Here is a 13,496-nt window from a genome sequence, read left to right on the forward strand (position 1 = left end):
CTCAGACTCACGCCCATTGAGTCAGTGATGCCATCCAGCCATCTCATCCTCTGTCGTCCCCTTCTCCTCCTGCCCCCAATCCCTCCCAGCATCAGAGTCTTTTCCAATGAGTCAACTCTTTGCATGAGGTGGCCAAAGTCCTGGAGTTTTAGCTTTAGCATCATTCCTTCCAAAGAAATCCCAGGGCTGATCTCCTTCAGGTAGATCTGGACTGGTTGGATCTCCTTGCAGTCCAAGGGACTCTCAAGAGTCTTCTCCAACACCACAGTTCAAAAGCATCAATTCTTTGGCGCTCAGCCTTCTTCACAGTCCAACTCTCACATCCATACATGACCACTGGAAAAAACCATAGCCTTGACTAGACGGACCTTTGTTGGCAAAGTAATGTCTCTGCTTTTGAATATGCTATCTAGGTTGGTTATAACTTTCCTTCCAAGGAGTAAGCACCTTTTAATTTCATGGCTGCAAGATCCCACATGCCATGGAGCAACTAAGCCCATGTGCTACAGCTACTGACCTGAGCTGCAACTAACTGAACTCACATGCCACAGCTAGAGAAACCCGCGTGCAGCAATGAAGAGGCAGCACAGCCAAAAATAAATAAACAAAATAAATTAAACGATAAAAAAGAAACAGCTTTACATACTAGCTACCTACCAGAAATATTAAAAAATAAAATAAAACAGTACACAGAAGACTGGGTTTGGATTGAGAAAGCAACAAATTGATGATTAACATATGGGGATAATGAACCTGGGAAATGAAGTTCTAAGCCTGGCCTTCTGAATCATATTTTCCCTAATCTTCAAGTTACTAGAGTTATCTTCGTTGGAGATAGGAAATCAGGATGGCCCAAATTCATGAAATTAAAAGGCCAGGGGTTGAGACTAGGAAAACTGTGGGAGGAAAATAGCAAAAATCTTGAAACAATAGAGACACCAGTTGTTATCCATGACTTTGATGACACAGAAGTTACCCTGGAAGAAAGCAAGATACTCACAGAATGGAGATACCGGGTCTCAAGGCGAGAACCAGAGTCAGCACTTGGAGGAACCTGGGAGACAGTATTTGTGCCCTAAATAAGTTTATTGCCTTACATGACACACAACCTTGTCAAATCTAAAATTAGATGGCTCCCAACATTCACACTGTCTCCAAGCAACTAACACATGTGTACATGTATGTATGTATGTATGTATGTGCATTTTGTTAGTTGTCTTAATTGCTTAGAAATGACCTATGAATTGAAATTCAAAGATTATAAATATTTGAAAGTATGTGTATGTCCCAGTTCTAAATTTCAATAAAATTAAAATAGATGACAAAACAACAATTTTAAAAGAAACTGGATATTAGGTGTCAAAATAAGAAAAGCCTATGAGCCCTGCTGGTACAGTATTCAAGTATTTAAACTAATTTATTGGGAAGGAGTGTTAAACCATGATATTGTACTCTTAAGGACTGCTGAAAATGAGGAGAGTCATTGGTAAAAGGCTGATAGACTGGCCGTGTTTCCTACTGCCAATTCATAGATTATGAATTTCATGGATTACCAAGTATATTATAAGTAGATGATGGATAACAGCCTTATCTATGGAATCAGTCTAGGCTTAATTTCAAATCCCACAAGCAAGGAAATTTCAAAGCGGACAGACATGGAACATCAGTACCCATCTGAGCTATCCTTACAGGCTTATTGACCCAAATTCCTCCTACCCTCTCCAGCCCAGGCTTGTCTTCTGGAATATTATTCTAGAACTAGAGTCTCTGAGGCATTGTTATAGCATTAATAACTCAGAACTGAGGGGAAGAACTGCTGGAAGGAAGTGGGCCAGCCATGGCTCTTGAGTTAGCACAAATGCCTATGAGCAGCTTGAAGAATTTCCAAAAAGGTGGAAATGTATCCAGGAACTATTAGGAGATCTGAGAAAAAGATGGATCTGACCATGGAGCAGAAATAGGAGACATTCTCTAGAGCAGGGCTTCAAAATGGTTAAGGTCAAAAGAAGGAAATCATGTCAGGATGCAGACTCTGATGAAGTATACCTGGGGCAAGACAGAGTCTGCATTTCTAACAAAGTCCTGGGTAATGATCCTGCTACTCCTTTATAGACCACATTTTGAAGAGCAAGTCTGTTGAGAGCACTGGTCCTCAACCAGAGATGATACTGGCTCCCCAGGGACATGTGGTAAGGTCTGGAGACATTTTTGGTCATCAAAATGACCAAAAGTGCTATCAATAGAAAAGTGCTATTGGCATCCAGTGGATAGAATCGAAGATGCTGCTAACCATCCTACAATGCATAGGACAAGCCCACAACAAAGGGCTGTCTCGTGCAAAATGTCAATGGCGCCAACATTGAGAAACCCCACTAGAGAGAAATTTCTCTGAAGAGTTTAACTTCTGAGTACTTTTCCCCTAGAAAATGGGTAGGGATGTGGTAAATGTTGGGCTTCCCTGGTAGTTCAGCTGGTAAAGAATCCACCTGCAATGCAGGAGACCCTGGTTCAATTCCTGGGTTGGGAAGATCCCCTGGAGAAGGCAATGGCAACCCAGTCCAGAATTCTTGCCTGGAAAATCTCATGGACAGAGGAGCCTGTGACCCCATGGAGTTGCAAAGAGTCAGAAATGACTAAGCGACTAAGCACGAACATGAGTGGTAAATATTGGGTCTAAAGAATTGCACACAGACTTGCGGAGTCGCTGCCGTGTTATTTCACTTCCCTAGCTTTTCAGTAAACATATATTCCCACGCAAGTCCGTTTGGTGATATACTAGAGCTTCAGCTTCTCTAGTGACTCAGATGGCAAAGAACTTTCCTGCAATGTGGGAGACATGGGTTCAATCCCTGAGTCGGGAGGATCCCCTGGAAAAGGGAAGGGCAACACACTCCCGTATTCTTGCCTGGGAAATCCCATGGACAGAGGAGCCTGGCGGGCCACAGTATATGGGGTCACAAAGAGTCAGACAGGACAGAGTGACTAACACACACACACACACATACACACACACGCACACATACACACACACGCACACATACATGCATACTCGTGCACATACACACATACACACACATACTAGAGTTCAGCAGAAAAAGGGACAATAAAGGAGGTAAGGACACTTCACTGGTAAAGACATCAGCTCAGAGAAACTAACAGAATAAAACTGCTGGCAGTAACAATGAGCAGTGGACAAAGAAGAGCAGATGGGAGGCCATGAGTTCCCAGCAAAACAAGAAGTGCCATCAGCAGAAGGGAAGTGTCAGGTCAGAGCATGTGATTCAAAGGACAGTCTAGGAATTCTGATTGAAAACCTCCCATTTCTACCAACAGGGCGTACTAAGGAACATCTCCCTTTACCTAGATATGTGTGATTTGGAATGCCAGTGTGAAAGACTAATGAGCCAGACTATTCATCAGTCAATAGCAAGTGGTCTGTTAAGGCCAGTACCCATGGCTCATGGTGTACCAGGTTTAATAATTTAAAGATGTGCACACATGTACGTGTGGGTATAATTGGTAGTTAGATGAGACTGCTGAGAGGCTTCCTAGAAATGGAAAGGGAGGTTGATAATAGTGGAGCTCTCTGGTGTTAGAGAAGGCCCCAAGTAGGGAAGACATGACTTAAGATGGGTCAAGGATGTATCAGCAAAAAATGTGCAGCAAACTTCACAGGAAAGTCAGAGAAGAGTGAAAGCTTGTAACAAGAACATTCTTAGCAAGGAAATTCCCATCACATTCCACAAGAGATGGGTTCTCACTTTGCAATTAGTCCAGTTAATAAATTATAGGGACTTCCCTGGTGGTCCACTGGTTAAGAATCTGCCTGCCAGTGAAGCAGACATGGGTTTGATTCGGGAAGATCCCACATTCTGTGGTGCTACTAAGCCCATGTGCCACAACAACTGAGTCCGTGTGTTACAACTACTGAAGCTATGAGACAAAACTCCTGAAGTCCACTCCCCTAGAGCCTATGATCCTCAACAAGAGACGCTACCACAATGAGAAGCCTGCCCACCACAGCTAGAGAGTGGGCCCCACTCAAAACTAGAGAAAGCCTAAGACCGGCAGTGCAGATACAGCACAGCCAAAACTAAATTAACAAATTACGAACACCTTAAACATCTCCTTCAGGGATAGGCCATGTAGCATTAAGTGCAACTTATTTTCCTGTGACCCCAAACTAAATGATCAATCAATAATCTTTGGTCTCCTTCAAGACAAGCAAGAGCGGATTGCTTTTCAAATCTCATCTTGGAGAACCAAACAGGAAGCCCAGTAAATGTGAAATATTTTCATATGATATATGGAAATGTGCCTCACTTCACAGAGGATATAAATTGGAAAAGCAATTTTCAAGAAGCAGTTTAAGTCATAATTAATAAGGAGTGAAATTCTATGTAAAGGAAGAGCCACCAGCTCTTGAACTTGGTGGCTATAATGTCCACCCTTATTGAACGTAAAAGACTTAGGTCAAAGATGGGATAGCCCCAGTCCTTCAAAAGTTGCATCTGGGCTGAGAAAACCCATCCTAGGAAATTAATCACTGCCCATCCAGCCTGTACTCCCTGACAATACCAGATCCAGATAATTGACAATACCTTATCCATTTAAATGTTCTTATTTACTTGGTCCTCCTTGTCTCAAATTTTCCCATTTGACTTTGGCTGCCTCTTGTTCCTGCTTTACAGATAATCTACCTCTTGTCACATTTCCTTGACCTCTCTCAATTTGGAGCTTCAGTCACTTCTGGATGATTCCAATCTGCCCACTACAATGGAATCACATACGTAGGACTGAGAAGAAGCTTCTGAAAGAAAGTAGTTGTGTGGGAACTTGAAGTAAACCATACTTCTCTTATTCCTTTCTTATGTCACAAATGATGTGTATCTTGTCTACCTTCTTTACACTTATCCAATTCACAGTGTTCACAAAAGTGAGAAGGGAAACAATATATATGAAATAAAGTGTTAGGATCGTTCCCTAAACTTCTGCAACTGCCAATTTATCTGTCTAAAATACCTTATATTCAACTCCACTTCCCTCCATATGATACTTTAGACTTTGATGTCAAAGACTAGATGTTCAGCAGGTAGCTCAGCTTTATAGCCTCATCTATAAACTGAGACTAATAGTCCCTGTCTCATAGAGTTGCTTGTCTGGAAAATCCCATGGACGGAGGAGCCTGGTAGGCTGAAGTCCATGGGGTCGCTAAGAGTCGGACACAACTGAAGTGACTTAGCAGCAGCAGCAGCAGCAGCATAGAGTTGCTAAGAAGATAACAATAGCAGTTAGTTTAGTCACTAAGTCATGTCCGACTCTGTGCAACCCCATGGACTACAGCCCACCAGGCTCTTCTGTCCATGGGATTTCTCAGGCAAGAATACTGGAGTGGGTTGCCATTTCCTCCTCCAGGGGAGCTTCCCAACCCAGGGATCAAAACCAAGTTTCCTGCATTGCAGGTAGTCTCCTTCACTGCAGGCGGATTCTTTCCTGACTGAGCCACCAGTAATGAATGTCAAATGCTTGGCATTGTTCAGAAAATTTATGAAGCATTACAGAAGTAAATGAGTAAAAGAATGGACAAGTAAATTGGCTGTGCTTTACAGAAACTGCCACTGAGCCTTTAGTCATAATATTACCAATAAAAAGGATGGCCAAGTATGTGTCAAGCACTGTTCTAGATCCTTTCATTCTCACAGAGATACCCAGAAGTACACATCTTTAACAGCTTTTTACAGGTAGTGATACATTTATGCCTGTGCTAGGTGTCAAGGATGCCTCTTCTCTCCTAGGGCTTATGATCAGCCTGTTGGCTACAGCACAGATGCTCTGCTGCATCTCTCTGCCCTTTAATGCAGAGCTGTTTAAACAGTAAGCCATAACCAATTTAATATGTAAAAGAAAGAAAGAGAAAGAGGAAGGGAGGAAATAGAATAGAATGGGAAAATTAGAGAGCAATGCCCATTGCTAGGCTCATTATTGTTTCATAAAATCGTGTGTGTGTGTTTCTTTGCATGTGCGTATAATGCATTTTCAATGTAAAATGTGTTAAGAGTTGGTCACAGCCAGCAAAGCTGAAAGTCTTGCTTGACAAGTTGCACATGATCCACATTAGCCTCCCTGAGGTACCTGTGGCCATGCTCTTCACATAAACAGTGCTCAAATTGTCTAACAAGTAGCCTTTGGTGTTTAAAACACTATTCAATGGAGGAAATTTGTACCATTTTCCCACATACTGCCTAAGTTCCAACATCCAGGTAGTCACTTTTAAAAGTGTGTTGCTGACTGAATCAAAAAGGCACATGGCCACCCTCTAGAAAGTGTGTTAATAGCTCAGTCATGTCTGACTCTTTGCAATACCATGGACTGTAGCCTACCAGGCTCCTCTGTCCATGGAATTCTCCAGACAAGAATACTGGAGTGGGGAGCCATTCCCTCTTCCAGGGATCCTCTAGAAGCTCACCGATGGCCATGAACTTTTTGGAGGCTAACAGATTGCCATAGCAGAAAAGCAGTGGGCCCTCTTCTTGGCCTGTGTTTCCCATCCCAAGCCGGCTGGGCTCACTCTTGATTTATTCTGCTCATGAACATGCGTACGTCTTCCACAGATTATGTGTTCCATATCAAGAGATGCAGGGAGGGGAAAAGCCATGTATTTTCACATGCTGTAGCTTTCACACAAGGCACATTTGTCAGAGACACAGGTCCCGTCCACAACTCACTGTGACACCAGAGCATGTTTGCTGTCACTGCAGCCACTGTGACATTCTGTAGCAAATTCCCCCAAATGGCATCCCTGTTCTATTTCCTGGCATCAGTGTCTGGGAAGAGAAAGTCAGGTCGTCTCTCTCTCTCGTCCTAACTGGTTTTTGTAGACCTGTTTAGATCTATGTCGGGGCTACTATTTTCAGGCATTGCCTTTTTCTTCCCAAGGTTTTTATAGTATATTATTTACCCACAGTAACCAAGGGTGATGATTATTTTCAATTCCAGGACTCATCACTCCTGCTCCTCCATGTTTTAACCATTACTTTTGATTCTTTCTATACCCTGAAGCATCTTATAAAAAATAAAATGTAATGAAACATTCAAACCGTTGACATTCCCATTATGGGTTTTCAGAGAAGCAGCGGTGTGTTCTGACTTTACCTTTTATTTCATTGGTTACCCTGGCATTTGTACGACATTCTGGGAACAGCTAAGCAGATCCACCTGAAACCTATTTTCATCCTTGTTGTCATCAGCACCACCATCATCATCACTCTCCTCCCACTTCCACAGTGGATTAGACAAAAGCCAGAGTATCTGCACTAACAGCCATTCATTCCGAAGCCTTTCTCCACTCCTGAAATGGTCCTGTTGCAGGTCAGCCTTAGAGGGAGAGGGAGAAACAGAGATAGGCCATGAAAAGCCAGAAGGTACACAGTAGCCCAGGGAGGGGACTTCACTCCAGGGACATGTTATGTGTTTATGTGTCTCTGAATTCCCCGCTATGACTTATATTAATAGAATTTGCCCACAAATGAATAATTTCATAGCACAATGAGTGTGCATGCACATGATAGTCAGCAAATTAAAAACAACTAGTACAAAAATTAAAATGGAAAGTTCTTCAGTTAGTGTCCTTTCTATGACCGCATAAGCTGGTGCTTGGGGACATTTGTCCCTCCCTCTGGGAGCCAAGTCCAGGTCCTGCTGAAACCATAGATGCCTAGGAAGTCAGGCAGTCTTTTGTAAAGGTCATTTCTCAGACACAGGATGGTGTATACAGCGGGGGTCCCTAACTGCCAGGATCTAATGCCTGATGACCTGAGGTGGAGCTGATGTAATAATAATAAATATAATGTGCCCAATAAATGTAATGCACTTGAATCATCCCCAAACCATCCCCTCTCCAGGCTGGTCTGTGGGAAAATCATCTTCCATGAAATTAGTACCAAAAACTTTGGGGACTGCTGATCTAGAGAAGAGACGAAATATCAGGAGTCAGATAATTCCCAAGTTCAAGATTATTTGGAACTTCAGTTCTCCTACATGACAAGGAAGAATGGACTTTTCCACTAAAATGCTTGGATAGCGGCTACCATCCTCTGGTCCCCTGGTCCCAGGCCTCGCCCCTGGCTTTCAGCCACCAAGCAAATGTTTGCAGAGCCTAAGCCGGGCGTGCACCATTGCCCTTGTCCCATGGCTCCCCGCTACTTTCTTAGAAAAGAAAGCCTTACTTGACTTGCTGCATTCCTGGCCGCCCTGTGGGTGTCAGGGATTTCCTAGCAGCCCCCAAGTATGTTTCAACATTTCATGTGGCCCATCCAGGTGACCTCCCAGCAGCTTCTCCTCCAGGGTGGCTTGAGGTCGCCACGAAGGACTCTGCAGACTGTGTGATTTTCCTTCAGGACTGGCCGTTTATGTCATTTAAGACAGGACAGGGTCTTAATGCTCACCCCTGTCCTCTGAAGCGTTTGAACTTTCATCATAGAGTGCCTTGTTACCTGGGAGAGTTCACAACCTGACGGTTCAAGCCAGTTTGTTCGTCCTCACCTTCCCCCACCCCGCCCTGGCCAGAGTTGACTGGTCACACAGTCTTTCTCTAGGAGTTTTCAACCAAACATCTTAAGATTCAGAAACAGTCAGCAGCCTTTTTCTCTAACCAGGCTGCTGCCAAATCAATGAGAAAGATTGAGGCCAGAGCTCGAGAGAGAGAGAGGAAAAAGAGTGAGCAAGAGAACAGAGCAAGTCAGAGATGGGGACAGATGGGAGGGAGGAAAAAAGAGACAGAGAGACAAGAGTGGTCTGCCCTACTTGAGTTTCAGTGTTCGTCCATGCCACGGCTCATACACAACAGTTCAAGCATTCTTTCAAGAGATTTTTCTTTTACCTAAGAAGGTACTTTTGGGGTCTGTTTCTTGCAACTATGGGTTGGTCGTTCCGGTTTTTCCATGTGCTGTTATAGAAAACCCAAATCAAATTTTTGGCCAGGCCAATAAAAGAATCCTAAACAAAATATAGTCCAGAAGAGATCCAAAAGTCATTTCATCCCAAAAGCTGCTCAAAGCTTGGGTTTCCTCTGCCAAGTATTACAATGAATGCCACTTGTGACAGGGAACAAACTACTTCCTAAGGCAACACTTTCAATCAACTCCAGCCATTCTGATTAAATTATTAGTCTGAATTGAAGCTTTTCCCATGGCACCTTCCTCTTATTAGCCTTGGATCTACCCCTTAGACAAATATACTTTCCAAATGGGAGTTCTTTAAATATTCCAAGGCAGTTAAAATGACATCTCTTATTTAAGGTATCAATGTTTATTTTTTTCACAAGCCCCAAATATCCAGTTTCTTCCTGTCTTTCTCAGATGATGTCTTTTTAAAACCCCCTCATCTTCCAGACAGCAGTTTTATGACTCCCTAATGGTATGGAGCCCAGAACTGGACACAATATTCCCAATAGGGCCTGAGCAGTGCAGAAAACAGACTTCTCTCTTCTCTGAGTCCAGGACTATACTTCAGCCTAATTCTGCACTTCTTGACATTCACAAACTTACTGAACTTGTAGACTAAAATCTCTAGCTCTATTATATTCATGCTACACGTATGTTCCTATGTCCTCAGCCGTGTGCTTATGAAGCTGGCTTTTACATCCAAGTGTTATTTGCACTGTTCCTACAAAATCTCAAATCAACTTCAGTGAGTCAATAATTGAGGTGATGCTGATGATGAAAAAGTTCTAGAGATGAATGGCAGGGATGGTTGTATAACAATGTGAATGTATTTAATGCCCCTGAACTGGTTGCTTAATGATCAAAAAGGTATGTTGCTTATGTTACAAATATTTTACCAGAATAAAAAAACCAAAAAATTTTGAATATAGACTGGATATTATGATCTTGGGGAATTGCTATTTTTTTTAGATATTAGAATTAGATATAAAAGGATGTATTTTTAGAAGACAGAGAAGTATTTAGCAGTCAAATTTTATGAGGTCTGCAACTTTCTTTCAAATTGTAAGAAGAATATTTAGAAAGAGAGGTAAAGAAATTGACAAAATATTAACCATGGTTTAATATAAGTACTCAGTACCTGAGTGTCCATTAATGGTATTCCTTAAATCTTTTTTCATGTATGGAATTTTTATTAAAAAGTTGGAGAAAATTCAGCCCAATATTTTGGCTTGTTAAGACCATTTTGAATGATGAGTCTGTCAGTTTTGTTATCCTTCCAGCATTTGTATGACTACAAATTAAATATTAAATATTACCCATATATCTTTGTTCCAGTCATAAAATTGCTGAGGAGGACATGATTGAGAACTTAACACTGAGCTAGCCATGAGGCATCTTGCTCCAGGCCCACCTCAACTCATCCATCAGTGTCTTTATATATGGTTGTTCAACAAGTTATGTATCCATTTAATTATCCTAGTCCAATCATATTTCTCCATCAAAATACCAGAATATGGAACTGACACACACTGCTGTTTTCTTTTTTGAAGTTCATGTCAACCATGGTCATGAGGATGACCCCCCTCCCTTTATTTTTTATTTTATTTTATTTTTTTTTAATTTTAAACTTTGCATAATTGTATTAGTTTTGCCAAATATAAAAATGAATCCACCACAGGTATACATGTGTTCCCCATCCTAAACCCTCCTCCCTCCTCCCTCCCCATACCATCCCTCTGGGTCGTCCCAGTGCACTAGCCCCAAGCATCCAGTATCGTGCATTGAAACTGGACTGGCATCTCATTTCATACATGATATTTTACATGTTTCAATGCCATTCTCTCAAATCTTCCCACCCTCTCCCTCTCCCACAGAGTCCATAAGATTGTTCTATACATCACTGTCTCTTTTGCTGTCTCGTACACAGGGTTATTGTTACCATCTTTCTAAATTCCATATATATGCGTTAGTATACTGTATTGGTGTTTTTCCTTCTGGCTTACTTCACTCTGTATAATAGGCTCCAGTTTCATCCACCTCATTAGAACTGATTCAAATGTTTTGTTTTTAATGGCTGAGTAATACTCCATTGTGTATATGTACCACAGCTTTCTTATCCATTCATCTGCTGATGGGCATCTAGGTTGCTTCCATGTCCTGGCTATTATAAACAGTGCTGCGATGAACATTGGGGTACACGTGTCTCTTTCCCTTCTGGTTTCCTCAGTGTGTATGCCCAGCAGTGGGATTGCTGGATCATAAGGCAGTTCTATTTTCAGTTTTTTAAGGAATCTCCACACTGTTCTCCATAGTGGCTGTACTAGTTTGCATTCCCACCAACAGTGTAAGAGGGTTCCCTTTTCTCCACACCCTCTCCAGCATTTATTATTTGTAGACTTTTGGATCGCAGCCATTCTGACTGGTGTGAAATGGTACCTCATAGTGGTTTTGATTTGCATTTCTCTGATAATGAGTGATGTTGAGCATCTTTTCATGTGTGTGTTAGCCATCTGTATGTCTTCTTTGGAGAAATGTCTATTTAGTTCTTTGGCCCATTTTTTGATTGGGTCATTTATTTTTCTGGAGTTGAGCTTGTAGGAGTTGCTTGTATATTTTTGAGATTAGTTGTTTGTCAGTTGCTTCATTTGCTATTATTTTCTCCCATTCTGAAGGCTGTCTTTTCACCTTGCTAATAGTTTCCTTTGATGTGCAGAAGCTTTTAAGGTTAATTAGGTCCCATTTGTTTATTTTTTCTATTATTTCCAATATTCTGGGAGGTGGGTCATAGAGGATCCTGCTGTGATGTATGTCAGAGAGTGTTTTGCCTATGTTCTCCTCTAGGAGTTTTATAGTTTCTGGTCTTATGTTTAGATCTTTAATCCATTTTGAGTTTATTTTTGTGTATGGTGTTAGAAAATGTTAATAAAATGGACAACGTGGAAGAAATGGACAAATTCTTAGAAAAGTACAACTTTCCAAAACTGGACCAGGAAGAAATAGAAAATCTTAACAGACCCATCACAAGCACGGAAATTGAAACTGTAATCAAAAATCTTCCAGCAAACAAAAGCCCAGGTCCAGATGGCTTCACAGCTGAATTCTACCAAAAATTTAGAGAAGAGTTAACACCTATCCTGCTCAAACTCTTCCAGAAAATTGCAGAGGAAGGTAAACTTCCAAACTCATTCTATGAGGCCACAATCACCCTAATACCAAAACCTGACAAAGATCCCACAAAAAAAGAAAATTACAGGCCAATATCACTTATGAACATAGATGCAAAAATCCTTAACAAAATTCTAGCAATCAGAATCCAACAACACATTAAAAAAATCATACACCCTGACCAAGTGGGCTTTATCCCAGGGATGCAAGGATTCTTCAATATCTGCAAATCAATCAATGTAATACACCACATTAACAAATTGAAAAATAAAAACCATATGATTATCTCAATAGATGCAGAGAAAGCCTTTGACAAAATTCAACACCCATTTATGATAAAAACTCTCCAGAAAGCAGGAATAGAAGGAACATACCTCAACATAATAAAAGCTATATATGACAAACCCACAGCAAACATTATCCTCAATGGTGAAAAATTGAAAGCATTTCCTCTAAAGTCAGGAACAAGACAAGGGTGCCCACTTTCACCATTACTATTCAACATAGTTTTGGAAGTTTTGGCCATAGCAATCAGAGCAGAAAAAGAAATAAAAGGAATCCAAATTGGAAAAGAAGAAGTAAAACTCTCACTATTTGCAGATGACATGATCCTCTACATAGAAAACCCTAAAGACTCCACCAGAAAATTAGTAGAACTAATCAATGACTATAGTAAAGTTGCAGGATATAAAATCAACACACAGAAATCCCTTGCATTCCTATACACTAATAATGAGAAAACAGAAAGAGAAATTAAGGAAACAATTCCATTCACCATTGCAATGGAAAGAATAAAATACTTGGGAATATATCTACCTAAAGAAACTAAAGACCTATATATAGAAAACTATAAAACACTGGTGAAAGAAATCAAAGAGGACACTAATAGATGGAGAAATATACCATGTTCATGGATTGGAAGAATCAATATAGTGAAAATGAGTATACTACCCAAAGCAATTTATAGATTCAATGCAATCCCTATCAAGCTACCAACAGTATTCTTCACAGAGCTAGAACAAATAATTTCACAATTTGTATGGAAATACAAAAAAACCTCAAATAGCCAAAGCCATCCTGAGAAAGAAGAATGGAACTGGAGGAATCAACCTACCTGACTTCAGGCTCTACTACAAAGCCACAGTTATCAAGACAGTATGGTACTGGCACAAAGACAGAAATATAGATCAATGGAACAAAATAGAAAGCCCAGAGATAAATCCACGCACATATGGACACCTTATCTTTGACAAAGGAGGCAAGAATATACAATGGATTAAAGACAATCTCTTTAACAAGTGGTGCTGGGAAATCTGGTCAACCACTTGTAAAAGAATGAGACCCCCTCCCTTTAAATCCTCAGTGGGCCACTCTGCAAGGATGTGACCT

General features: G+C 41.1%; 1 long non-coding RNA gene across 3 annotated transcripts in view; it reads right to left on the reverse strand.

The window, feature by feature from the left end:
- Positions 1-13,496, reverse strand: part of LOC147354994 (uncharacterized) — a 398,573-nt gene that overhangs the window by 168,403 nt on the left and 216,674 nt on the right. Inside the window, exon 4 of one of the 3 annotated variants that reach the window (XR_015143930.1) lies at positions 7,182-7,374. The exons of the other annotated variants lie outside the window; for them this stretch is intronic. This is a non-coding gene — a long non-coding RNA (uncharacterized LOC147354994). Of the gene's footprint in view, positions 1-7,181; positions 7,375-13,496 lie in introns of those variants that run through there. 3 annotated transcript variants of the gene reach the window in all.

Source organism: Bos grunniens, chromosome 17, assembly GCF_055505025.1.
Source record: "Bos grunniens cultivar Pamir isolate PY7600 chromosome 17, Bosgru_T2T1.0, whole genome shotgun sequence".
Taxonomy (NCBI): Eukaryota; Metazoa; Chordata; class Mammalia; order Artiodactyla; family Bovidae; genus Bos; species Bos grunniens.